This window comes from Neopelma chrysocephalum, unplaced genomic scaffold, assembly GCF_003984885.1.
Source record: "Neopelma chrysocephalum unplaced genomic scaffold, ASM398488v2 Primary Assembly neopelma1_319, whole genome shotgun sequence".
NCBI lineage: Eukaryota > Metazoa > Chordata > Aves > Passeriformes > Pipridae > Neopelma > Neopelma chrysocephalum.
The window spans coordinates 55653-68441 of NW_020897981.1; positions in this window are offsets into that span (position 1 = coordinate 55653).

Here is a 12789-nt window from a genome sequence, read left to right on the forward strand (position 1 = left end):
TGCAGGGGAGGACACTCGTGTGACTCACCTGCACTCACATGCTCCTCACAGGGCAGGGAGTAGCTCTGCTCTGCTGGGGGGGATGTGCCTGCTCTGCCCAAACATTTGCTGTTCCTTTCACGTGCCCCAGGCAAACACAGCCCCCTTCGCCCCCTCGGGCAGCCAGACAGCCCCAGCTGGACTGGCACCAGAAATCACTACTTAATCCTCAGCTGAGCCAGGTGGCTGAATATATGGGAGAGGAATCATTTCCAAGCTGCGTGCCAAGCTCATGTTCTCTGCAGTGGGGCCCCACTTTGTGCTGGGGAAGAGCTGGGACTGCGAATCGCAGTGTCATGGGATGCTCTGGGCACAGAATCCACTGCTGTTGGCTGGAGGTGCTGAGAGACAGCTCTGATCCTGCTGTAGCTCTGAAAATAGATCTGCACCTGCTATTAACATCAGCTCTGCCATCAAAACCCTGTCCAAGGGTGTAAATAACTCATGTACAAGAGAGATTTTGAAAATAGACTCCACTCATCCTCCCCATCAAGGAAACAACCCAGACAAGGAGTCCAAATCTTTCTGACCATTCCAAAGTTGAGACAGCACATTACAAGTGTTAGAAAGACAACCCCAACCACTGACAACTGTGCAATGGAAGTGGGCAACAGACTCACCTGAATTTAAAAATGCTGTCAAAGGTCCAGGTATAAATTGACTTGAAAGCACCTGAAGAACTCCCAGGGTGATGAAATGCTCCTGCACGTGCCAGCTTCCAGCTTCTCTGCCCCTTGTCCTGCTCTCTCTTTGCCTTGCATGTGGGTTCCAGACTTGCCAGTGCACTGACTGTCCCTTTCTGTCTCCTGGTTTGTACCTGCTGCCCAGGGTCACAGTTGCAGCTGAATGTGGTGTTTATTCTGTGAACAAAAGTATGAGAAGGTAGTAAAAGATGGCATAAGCAAAAATTTCAAAACCAACGAATCATTTTAAACATTTTTATTCTGGTTTATGGCTTGAGCTGCTTGAAATTCAATATTTGGGTTGTGAAGTAGTTCAACAATGCCTCTAAATTAATCTTCAACCACTGTGATTTCCAAAATCATATGACATTTTTCAAAGTCTTTGCCCGTGAATTTAAAGTGAGGACAAAAAGCCCCATCCATTCCAGGAGGCAGGGAATGTTTATTCCCAGGCAAAGTTGGAGGGTATACACTGGAGGAAGTTGTTTTTGAAGGTGATTACAAACTATTTACAAGAAATAGGTTCTGGTTGTAGCTAAGAAGGAGCTGGATAATGAACAGGGATATGCACAGTAGTAAAATCCAAATATACAGGGATTATAAATGCAAAATGAGCAATGGCAACTTCAACTGTCTCTGTCTGCTGGTTTACCCAGCTGTGGGCTTGAGGTCATTGCACCACTTGCTTCAAACCAATGGTCTCATGTCTCATGCACAAGTAACATTTCAGTTCAAACAGTCCCAGCTGGTGTCCAAACCCTCCTGTCTGACCAGGCCCTGCCTTGCCCGAGCTCAGCCCTGTGTGAGGAGGGTCCTCACCCTGCCAGCCCAGACCCCTCCTGGCCAGTGTGACCCTGCTCCCCCTGGGGACTGTGGTAGTGGGAATCAGGCTGGATTTGTGCTGAACTCTCCTCAAAGATGGAGAAATAAAGCCCCTGGTTTGGCACAGGTGACCTTGAACTGTCTCAGAATAAGCTAAAATAAAGCTTGTCTTAGGTTTGTGTCCCCATTGCCCTTGACCTCTGATGGCCCTGTGGTTCACAGGAATTCTGATGCTCTTCCCACACCTCACCACGGCACTGGCTGAGAAAAAGGACACACGTCCAGTCCATGAAGTTCCTGAAAAAACAATGTTGATTTTCCTTAAAAAGGGATGTCATCTGGATGCCTGTTGTCCCGCTGCAGGAGCTGAGAAGGAGCATGGCCCAGCATATTTGGATTGTGTCACACGGGACAAGTTAAACACTCAGCAATGGGCTCAGGAATTGCCAAAATGTCACAGAGGTAGTGGAAGAAGCGAAAGTCTGGCCAGCTCTCACATGAATGTGTGCTGGCTCCAGAATTCCTGCTGGAAGCCTATGTGGCAACTTGAATTTCCTCATTTCACTCCTCTTGTTTCAGTTATCCGGTCATGGAGTGAAAAAGCAAAACAAAAGAAGAGCACCCAAGGTACGTGATTAATCACTCCCATTAATGGCCAAAGGCACAGTCACAGCAAATCATTCCCCAGCACTCTGCTGACACACACTGGGCTGGGGGCTCAGCCAGCTCTGACCAGCAGACTCCTAGAAATGTGTGTTTGCAGGAAACTCATCGACAGACAAAAATATGATATTTGTTACTGGCATCTTTTCCAGTTCTGTTATTTGCCTAATATGGCAAAACATGGTCAGGATGAAGCAGAAGGTGCAAACAAACCATGCTGTGCTCACCAGGAAAACAGCTGGGCAGGAGGCTGGAGGAGAGGGTGTGGAGTGGGGACCTCTCAGCAGCCTTCCAGTACTGAAGGGGCCTGTGGGGATAGGGACACCTCACCAGGAACTGGAGGGACAGGACAAGGGGGGATGGCTTCACACTGACAGAGAGTAGGTTTGATGGGATATTGGGAAGAAATCCTTCCCTGTGAGGGTGGTGAGGCCCTGGCACAGGTTGCCCAGAGAAGCTGTGGCTGCCCCATCCCTGGAAGTGTCCAAGGCCAGGTTGGACGGGGCTTGGAGCAACCTGGGCTAGTGGAAGGTGTCCCTGCCCATGGCAGGGGGTGGAACAAGATGATCTTAAAGTCCCTTTCAACCCAGGTCATTCTGTGATTCCGTGATTCCACCTCACCTGGAAGGACATTTGACTTATTTTCCAGGCAGGACTCAGATCTCTCAGCTGTCACAAGTGGGGCACGACTTCCAAAAACTTTCCTAAAATTCAGCCCCACACACAGCTCAGGTTTTCAAAAGCTTGTGCTGCCAGATGCTCAGAGCCCTCGGGAAAACCCAGCCATCCCAAATGGTCCCTAAACAAGGGCTGAACCCTCCTGGAATTAACCCTTACAGCTGAGAACCTCACTGCAGGCTTGCTCTTGTCTCACAGTGGCCATCAGGTGCACCAGAAAAAGGAAACCTTGAGGGCAACAGATCTTATCCAAGGTCATCCAAGCAGAAATGCCTTGTTCTGCAAACTGGTTTTCTCCATGGGCTCCCCTCCCACTGTGCCCCAAGTGGCACCGGGACGGATCAGCACCAGCACACAACACTCAGCTGGAAATAGACCATCTAGAATGGTGTTTCATTTTGTATTCTCAGCTTGCCAACAGAGATCAGGCCATGTGTCTGCTTGTGAGAGAGACAATTTAAGCCCTGGAATAAAAGCTACAAAATTTTCCTTTGTACCTGGATGTGGAACGAGGGCCCCCAAATGAGATCAAGGCCCTGGTGTGGCCAAATGAAAAGATCCACGTGGAAAGTGTCCCTGCTCATGGCAGAGGGGTGGAACAAGATGATCTTTAAGGCCCCTCCCAACCCAAACTGTTCAGTGATTCTGTGAATGGAATCAGAGCTCCACCTCTGACTGGGGGGGGCTGCCCACCACTCACCCTCCAAAGCTCATCCAGCTCCAGCTCCTTCCCGTGGCTGGGATCTTCACCCCACCACTCGTCTGCCACCTGAGACAGTGCCATGGCAGAGTTCAGACCAAGGAAAGAGTCTGACAAAGCCAGGCTGTGGAAAAGCTACCAAGCCTTCACCTGTGGAAAGCTGCCAAAGCCCAAGCAGAACCCAAACCCACTGACACAGGCACAGCTCAGGCAGAGAGACACTGGAAAAGGAGCCAAATACAATGCAGAAAAGAGCAAAGCACAAGGAAGTCCTGCTCTACACCTTCTCTGAGGCATTGTTCCCAATAAATTAGACTGCTCTGAAGTGAATTACCCAACTACAGCATCTCTTTACTTTCTCTTTTGCATCCATGCACCCCAAAAGAACCACAGGGAAATAAAGACCATAGGATCTCGTAAGTACCTGTTTGAATCATAGAATCCCAGAATGGTTTGGATTGGAAAGGATCTTAAATCCATCTCATCCCACCCCTCTGCCATGGGCAGGGACACCTTCCACTAGCCCAGGTTGCTCCAAGCCCCGTCCAACCTGGCCTTGGACACTTGCAGGGATCCAGGGGCAGCCACAGCTTCTCTGGGAAAACTGTGCCAGGGTCCCACCACCCTCACAGGGAAGGATTTCTCCCATATATCTGACATAAGCTTCCCCTCTTTCAGCCTGAACTCCTCTTTTTAGTTTGATGGCACTGCAACAACGTCACTCAGCAGTTCAGGGCATTTTGCCCACAACTTCCCATCCTGGCATGGGGTTAAACAGGTCCCCAGAACATCTGACATCCAACATCTCTAGTGCAAATGCCTGCAGGCTTCATGTTATCCCCAAGGATTATGCAGAGTCAGAAAACCTCCTGAGATATGTAAATGGGCAGGAGGGGTAGGACAGAAGAGACAAACACAAGCAAAAAACCAGTTGGTGTGTGCAGGCTGAAAACTGCACATACCCACATTTAGGGAGTGTGTGCATCCCAGCAAACCCAGAGGGACACTTATTGTCCATTTTCTTGTCCAGTAACAGGACCAAGACTATTTCTCCTACAGAAATAAAACAAGAAGTGTGTTTCCCCTGCCCCCTCTTTCCTGGAAGGGCCATGATCTTCTACCAAGATCTTCCAGAGCAGCTGCAAAGCACAGGGTGCTGTGAGGAGGGCACATGAGGAGCACACTCCTGCATGGGCAGCATTATCTCCTTGGGGTGTCTGAATCAGCTCAGGTACCTGCCAACTCCCCACCTGCTGCTGAACCAGGCCCTGCCAGCTGGGCTTGGAAGGGAAAGTTCATTTGTTCTTCAGCATCACTCTGTGCCCTGCTGGTCACACAGGGCTGGTTTTGGTACTGCTTTCATTGCTGCTCTTGCCATGAATATATGATTCTTTATGATTTTTCTCCCTCCATTCCAATTTTCTTTCCAACCCCTGTCAGGGGAGCCGGTGCAGGCATTTATGGTCTTTCTGTTTGGGGAAATGTGATCTTCAGCAAAGCAGAGTTTGACCTCCCCTGCCTTCAGGCCAGCACAGCTTTCTCCTGAGGCATCCCTGGCACTGGGCACGCAGGGGGGTTTCCCACAGTAGTAAGGGTGCTGCCAGAGAAAAGACAATATTTTTTTCAAAATGAACAATGCACATTCACACACCCCTGTGCCAGAGGGGCTGTGAGGTACTACCCAAAAGTTAGAGCAGGGGAGCAGTGCAGACCAGGGCATCCCCAGCAAGAGATTCAAACTACAGTGCAGGCTCTCCCTTTTTTTAGGGGAAACACAGATAAATACAGAGGTACCTCAGGCCCAGGATCCAGCCTGGCACTCTGATGAACCACATGCCTGAAAACAACAAATTCTCCTATGGGGGCACAACCACTTTTACATCAATCTTTTTCCACGTCCTGCTTGTAATTAATTTCCAGCACATGACATCACCATCTCCTGAGGTCCTTTCCGAGCCTTGGAGTTCCGTAACTGCCACCATAAATTTGGAAGATGAAGTTCAACAAGGGGAAGTGCTGGATTCTGCCCTGGGATGGGACAACCCTGGATGGATGGACAGACTGGGAATGAGAGGCTGGAAAGCAGTGCTGGGAAAGGGCCCTGGGGGTCCTGGTGGTGCCAGTTGTCCCTGAGTCAGCAGTGCCCTGGCAGCCAGGAGGGACATCCCTGTCCTGGGGCATCAGGGAGGGGATTGTCCCGCTCTGCTCTGCCCTGGGGCGGCCTCACCTCAACATTGGGGCAGTTTGGGGGGACACAATGGAAGAAGGGTCTAAAGCTGTTGGAAAGTGCCCAAAGGAGGGACACAAAGATGGGGAAGGGTCTGGAGGGGCCACGTGAGGAGTATCTGAGGACACTTGGTGTGTTCAGCTGGAGAGGAGGAGACTGAGGTCAGACCTCACTGGGATCTGCAGCTCCTCCCGAGGGGCAGCTCCATCTCTACTCTGGGGGGACCAGGGACAGCAGCCAGGGAATGGCTGGAGCTGTGTCAGGGCAGGCTCAGGTTGGATCTCAGCCAAAGGTTCTTCCCCCAGAGGCTGGTTGGGCACTGCCCAGGCTCCCCAGGGCAGTGGGCACAGCCCCAAGGCTGCCAGAGCTCCAGGAGGGTTTGGATGATCCTCTGGGGCACAGGGGGTGACTCTTGGGGCTGGGCCTGTGCAGGGCCAGGGGTTGGACTCGATGATCCTTGTGGGTCCCTTCAACCCAGCACGTTCTGTGACTCTGTGAAGGCAGCAGCTCTCCAGCTGTTTGGCAGCTCTGCCCAGCTCTTTGGGCTGATCTGTATTTCCTCAAAACCTTTCCAGTGCTCGAGAACAAGCACTTTAGCTGTGGCAGCTCCCCGAGGAGCCCCCTGCCCCATTCTCTCCATTTATCTCTTCCCCCAGAGTTGGGCAGTTTGTCCTTCCTTGGCATCACCAGAAAATTTAAAACATCCCCTTGTGTATGGAATCAGGAACCACGGCTTTGTGGCAGCATCTTTCCCTCCCCAACACTCCTGCCCAGGCTTTCTCTGCCAGTTTTCATTTGCATTTGGGCTTTCCATTGGTGAATTTGCAAAATTTTGCCAAGTTTTGACACCAGTGCCACAAAGAGACAAAATGAGTTGGAGGCAGTGTGAGGGTACACATGGGAAGCATCACAGAATCACAGAATGTGCTGAGTTGGAAGGCACCCCCAAGGATCATTGAGTCCAACTCCTGGCCCAGCACAGGCCCATCCCCAAGAGTCAAACCTTGTGCCTAAGAAAGATTTGGAATCCACAGCTTTACTGAGATAGACCAGAAAGATCAAGCTAAAACAAGACTGGAATGACCTCACCACCCCAAGCCATGTAAACCAACATGGCAAGACAGAAGGAAGCCTTGGGAGGGTGGTAAATTTAAATTTTCCCAAGCAAAACATTTTTATTAATTTGATAACCACCAGCATTTTATTTTGACATTAAGATTCCAGTCAAGATAATGGGAAATGGCAGCTTTCTGAGAGAAGCTTTTTTTTTACAGCACCATTCAAAGAGCTTAGAAGCATTTGCTCCATTTCTGTTGGAGAATTTCACCTACAAGCAGCCCTATATGTTATGTGCTTTAAAAAATATTTCCATATGCTAAAGGAATGCAAATGGTTGCCAAGGAAAGGGGCTGTTACAGCAGCAGACTGGGGCTGTTTTTCAAGGAAAAACTGCTGCAGAAACGAGGTATCCACAGAGGTGCACTAAAGCAACACTAACTGCAGTGACCTTGAGATGACCTAGACCTCCTCATATTACAAAAATGAAAAGGGAGTTAGAAAATCTGAGGCCAATTAGGCGCTTTTTTTTTTTCCTGGAGACATGATGAAATTTCCTGAAACAAAAACTTTAGCAAATTCTATAAAATACTTCTAGCTTTGGTGGAAAAATAAATTATTGCCTTTTTATCTCCTCATTCCTGAGGCACAGAACTGGCCCACTTCTGTTTGTGCAGATGGATTGGAGGGAAAACACCCAAAGAAGGGCCAAGTGGTGAGATTCTTGGCACGAGCAATTAAGTGTGAAGTTATTCTCAGGGCTGCCTATTTGTTATTGCAGCAGGAATCATTAAGATTATATGGAAAGATATTGTCTGGGAAAAAGTGTGAAGTCAGGATTATATGTCCTGAAATGTGATTAGTGAGCAAAGCATCGTCTGTCCTGGGCAGGGTCCCTCTGGAGCAGCAGTGGCTGCGCTCAGGTGGCTCCCAGGACACTTGGCTTTTGGGCTGAGCTTCACTTCTGAGCCACGTCCAGGAGGCCCAGAGGCAGAGGAGAAGGTTGTCTCCTCACAGTGCTGTGTGTTCACCCGCCTCCCTCCCGTGGGATGTCCCTGGAATGAGGCTCCTGGTGGGCCCGAGGTGCTGCAGAGCCTCACTCACCCCACATGCAGCTCATCCTGGAGCAGGGTTTGGTGCTCAGCAGCTTCCCACCATCCCAGCCAAGCAGTGTTGGGGTGATGGCTCAGCTTCTGTAAGCACACCCCAGACTCTCAGGGAGAGGCAGGACCCTGCACGAGCTGCTGCCCATCTGCTGCTTCACCCTGGAGGTGCTGAGCAGGATCCACGTCGGTTGCTGTAAGAAATGGGTGCAATCAGGACAGAGGAGGCACCTCTGGGAAGGAGACCTTCCCTGCCCCCATTGCCTGTAGCAGCCCCCACTGTGCTGCTCTTCCCACCCCCACATTCCCCCACACTCCCCTCTGTGCAGGGAGAGGGGCTGCACAGCGGGATGGGGGCCCTGCCAAGGGGCAGCAGGATGAGGACTGGGGAGCACAAAGGGTCCTTGGCAGGTCACAGTCAGGCACATCACTCACCTGCCCATCTTGGGCACAGGGTGTGACCCTTGGGGAGGGTCCTGTGGGGGGTCAGGAGTTGGACTCGATGGTCCTTGTGGGTCCCTCACAACTTGGCATGTTCTGTGATGCTGTGACCCAGCTAAGCCTCTCTCCCTAAAACCGAGGCTCCACGTGCAAAACCAGGAGCCATTTTCTCTCCCACCAAAGCAAAGTTTTGGGGCCACACTCTCCTGGCCACTTCCTCATGCCTCTTCCTCACTCACAGCAACCCCATTCAGGGGGGCGATGTTTGTGTTCCAAACCAAGTGCTGGGGGTTTGGACTTTTCCTTTCACAGCTCAAGTCCTGTGGCATCTGCTGCAACCTGTGACAGGGGCCTGGGGCCAGCCAGGAGCTGATCCTTGTGGGTCCCTGACAACTTGGCATGTTCTGTGATTCTGTGATCCAGCGGTGCCCTCGAGGGGCTGGCACGGTGTCTGTGCCAAACCAGCCGGGGATTGGAGTCAGTGATGGGTGTGCCGAGTGCTCCAAGTGCCTTTTCCCAATGGATCCCCCCACACACCTCTGAGGAGCCGACACAGTGCAGCCAAGCACCGAGCAGGGTGGAGGGTGCAGACCTTGCACAGCTCATCAGACTCGGGCTTAGATGGGAAAGACCTGCAGGATCCTCGGGTTCAGGCGCGGGAGAGGAGCCTCGTTGTGCTGATCCCAGAAATCCCACAGGCAGAAGGACCCGCATTCCTGGGACACGAGGCTGCCCCGGGTTCACAGCCATGAGCAGACAGCGGAAAAGACGATACGGGAGAGAGGGTGGGCAGACTCCAAACCCTTCCAGATGCAGTCGGAACTAATTACTGCTCCCACAGAGCTCAGGGAAGGCAGGGGAGCTGCACTGAGTCACCACCAAAGAGAAGACAAAAGGTGCCCATCCCTAAAGCCTGATTGCACACAGTTACCTTGTGTGGAGATGTATAAACCACCTTGAAAATTCCGGGGAATCTCTCTTTGGTTCAGTTGGAATTTTCACTTGTTAAAGTACTGTTTTGAATATTCAAAAAAAAATAATCTCAATGCTAAAATTTAACAAAAATCTCCTAAGGATAAAAATGTTTCAGTCGGTGCTAACAGATTTTAGTGGGCACATGCCACGTGTTTACTGATAGGAGAAACAACCAGGGAAACTGAGAGAGCTCAGCCAGCTGAAAGCAGAGAGGTCTCAACTCAGTTCAGTCCCTCATCCTGCTACAGCCCCTGGACTCAGCATCCACAAGGTGTTCAAAGAGGATGTCAGCTACAGACATGGGGAATCACTGCTGACTTTGGTCATCCTATGCCCTGAATTCCTGTTATACAGGAAAATAACAAGTATTCCTGCAGAAGGCAGGGAGTGCTCCCATGAAGACACCACCTCCCAGAGCGGGGTTTTCTTCTGGTGTGACTAACAAGTGACTGAGTCCTGTCTTGGCACCACAGAGCACAGCACAAATGCTTTTGAAGGAACCAGGGAGAAGCTGGACCTTGAAGAAGCCAGTGAGTGCTCCAGCCCACCCCCATGGCAGCAGGAACACGGGGGGCACCATAAAACCTGCGGGGACAGGACACGGGGTGTGCTCAGCACCCTGGGCTGGGGCACAGGGACAACCAACAAGCCACCACAGAGCAACCAAGGTGCCACTGCAGCGTCCCAGGGCTGGGCCTGCACTGCAGGGATGGGCACAGACCCTTTCAAGGGTGCTCTGAGCCCTGTGGCAGCACAGCCAAGGGAGGGTGTTCCTGAAGGCAGGGTCTGCCCTGGGAATTTTAGAAAAAGCTCTGGTGGGATGGGATGGGGTGGGATGGGATGGGGTGGAGAAGAGGGTCTTTTCTGAACTTATTTTTTACATTATTCCTACACTTTTATCCCTGCATCCTCACAGCATGGCCAGCACGGGATGGGGGGATTCTGCCCCTCTGCCCCCTCAGCTGAGCCCCCCCTGCAGAGCTGCTCCAGCCCTGGGGAACAGCACAGGGAGCACATGGAGCTGCTGGAGAGAGTCCAGAGGAGGCACCAAGAGGATCAGAGGGATGGAACAGCTCTGCTGAGAGGAAAGGCTGGGAGAGTTGGGATTGTTCAGCCTGGAGAGGAGAAGGCTCCAGTGTGACCTGATTGTGGCCTTGCAGTGCCTGAAGGAGCCAACAGGAAAGATGGAGAGAGACTATTGACAAGGGCCTGGAGGGACAGGACAAGGGGGAATGGCTTCCCACTGCCAGAGAGCAGAGTTAGATGGGATATTGGGAAGAAATCCTTCCCTGTGAGGGTGGGGAGGCCCTGGCACAGTTTTCCCAGAGAAGCTGTGGCTGACCCTGGATCCCTGGAAGTGTCCAAGGCCAGGTTGGAGGGGGCTTGGAGCAACCTGGGCTAGTGGAAGGTGTCCCTGCCCATGGCAGGGGGTGGAACAAGGTGATTTTGAGATCCCTTCCAACCCAAACCATTCCATAATTCCATGATTTTTCTTCAGAAGTGGGTCCCATGAAGGCTCCCCGTGGGACTCAGAAAGGGGGGATGTGTCCATGATTCTGCTCCTGGGCATTCCCCAGGCTCTTGGTGCAGCAGAGGGAGGTCCAGGAGCTCTGCCCATCCCCACTGCCAGCAATGCTGTGTTGGTTCATTCCGGCTGGAAGCTCTTGGCTCTCAGAAATCCATAGCCCAGGGTGTTACACACCTACACACCTTGGAAACAAGGCCTAAAGCCTTGATCTCAACACCGTGGGATATTGTGGTTGGTGCTGTAAAAATACAGACACTGAGGGCACGAACCTGGACTCACTCTCCTGGAAAAGCACTGAGAACTCAGTCCTGGAATGTGCTTTCCATGGTGAGCAGGTGGCTCCCATGGGAAACTGGGCTGGTCCCAGGATGGGGCTGAACGGTGCAGCTTAAGGAGTTGCACGAAGGCAATGGCTCCACCAGTCCCAGCATTTCCTTCCAGCTGAAAGATTCAAATTCTGCAATCTCTCCACAGCTTTTGTTTGGTTTGTGTTTGCTTGGGGTTTTTTTCTTTACAAAATACGTGAGAATTCAACCAACCACATCAGAGAAACACATTTCTCTCAAGTTAACTTCCTTAGCAACGGATTAATTCGCTAAAGGTACTAAAAACTATGAGACCCCCCCCAGAAGGTACCATTTTGAATCCTTTGACTTTTTGACCCTGTTAGTCTTTACCTGCAGGAAAAAAGTGAGCACTGTGGGGAGTACAGGGAAGATCCAGTGGCAGCTCGAGGAGCATCTTCCCACAGATACAAGGAAACAGAGCCCAGGCCAACAGGTCGGGTTGTCCAGCTGAGAGGCAGGGGATGGGCACAGGGCTCTTGCCCAGAGAAGGTAAATCCCTTCACAGCTCCCAGTCCAGTCCCAGCTGGGATTCACCAGAGCTGGAGAGGACACAGAGCCTCGGGTCTGCTCAGCACAGCCCTCCCCGAGGGAACTGGATCACAGAACTAACACCACGTGGGACTTCTTAAGCAGATTGTTCTGGCATTAAAAAACAAAAGCCGAGTGTACACAGCTTTCCCACCTCTTGGGAACACCAGCTGGCTCCTTCAGAACACACCCACACAGGGCTCCTGAAACCCCAAGGGACTGAATGACTGCAGCCTTTGTGTTCTGGGGTTTATTTGTTAACCACGAGCACACTCACCCTTCAGAACCATTCCCCTTGGCAAGATTTAAGGAGCTGGCCCCACGGAGTGCTCCCCCATTCCCAAATCAGGGCAGGCACACCCTGCCACGGAGAGCCCTGTTTGAGACCTGTTGGGAGGAGCTACTGCCCAAAGCAGAGCAAAACCTTGAGCCTGAGGAGGCTCCATCAGACCCGGGACCCAACACCACCTGGTAAAAACCCAGGGCATGTGGCTGAGCACTGTGCATTCCCCAGCTCAGCTCCTGCTGCCCAGAGGCTCAAACAGCAGAGTCATCCCACCCACCCCAGACACGGAAGGGCCAGCCCATCTTAGTGGGAGCCTCACAGAAAAAAAAAAGCATGATGTGCTTGGAAATTAAAAATTAAACCTTCAAAGGGAAAAAAAGGAGGAAAAGAAAATACAAAATTTTCAACTGCGGAAAAAAAAAACCAGTCAAGAGATACAAACTCATCTCACTTTATTTACAATGACCTGTGCCAAGGAAAAGATGGAACTGCCATTCCTTAAATCATCCTGACAAGGAAAGCTGTTTCTCCTTCAGCCTGAGCCCTGTCTCCAGATAAAAGAGGGGCCACCCAGCCAGGGCTGCCTCCCCACCCTGGACAGCAGAGCCTGGAGCAGCCCTGTTGGAGCTGCCGGGAGCGAGGGGGCCATTCCCACATGGATACACTTCACAGGGAATGAGGGGGCCATTCCCACATGGATACACCTCACAGGG